An 811-nucleotide genomic window follows, 5' to 3' on the forward strand; every position below is an offset into this window, starting at 1 on the left:
CATGCTAAAAACAAGTAACTGTAATTGTAATTTTTTTCAAAAGCACTTGTTACATATTTGTCAGGGACCATGTTAAATGTCCCTCATACATTTGTTAAATTTACTTCTAGGGGCCAGCCAGTGGTATGGTGGTTAAGGGACTGGACTCCCAAAAGGCCAACCACGACTCAAGCCCTGGGCCTAGCAGCTTGAAAATCACACCAGGCACATTGTGTGTGCCCAAAATCCTGAGAGGAGAAGGGATTGCGGCGAAAGCACCCCTTGGGGGGGCGGTGCTTTCTCACTTTTCTGTCTGTCTCTGCTGCTAGTGTGTGCACCCTATCATAAAATCCGAACATATATATATATACATATATATGTGTGTATATATAATCCTGAAAGCCCTGATTGGTTGATTTTCCTGTTTTATATGTGGCAGAACTGTGGTTCAAATCTAGATCTGCTGAGGTCAGCAGGCGGCGTGGTGGTCAGGGCACTGGACTCCCACATGGCCGACTGTGGTTTGAGTCCCAGACCTGGCAGCTTGCTTTCTCACTTTCCTTCTTGTTCTCTGTCTGTCTCTGGTGAGCACACATTCCCTGAAGCAAATCAAATAGTAATAATAATAATAAATACATTTTAAATAATGATCTATTTATTATTTATTTATTTATTTTCATTTGCTACAGGGTATGTGTGCTCACCAGAGAGAGATAGCAAGAGAAAGTAAGCCACCAGGCCCGGCACTCAAACCACAACTGGTCATGTGGGAGTCCAGATCCTTAACCACCATGCCACCTGCCAGCCCCAATAATTTTTTTTTTTTTTTATT

At 42.8% G+C, this 811-nt stretch overlaps 1 protein-coding gene across 1 annotated transcript in view; it reads left to right on the plus strand.

Annotated features, from left to right (window-relative positions):
• ITGA2B (integrin subunit alpha 2b) overlaps window positions 1-811 on the plus strand; it is an 18272-nt gene that overhangs the window by 3215 nt on the left and 14246 nt on the right. The gene's annotated exons all lie outside the window — the stretch shown is intronic.

Source organism: Tupaia chinensis, unplaced genomic scaffold, assembly GCF_000334495.1.
Source record: "Tupaia chinensis unplaced genomic scaffold, TupChi_1.0 Scaffold144741_1, whole genome shotgun sequence".
NCBI classification, from domain to species: Eukaryota; Metazoa; Chordata; class Mammalia; order Scandentia; family Tupaiidae; genus Tupaia; species Tupaia belangeri.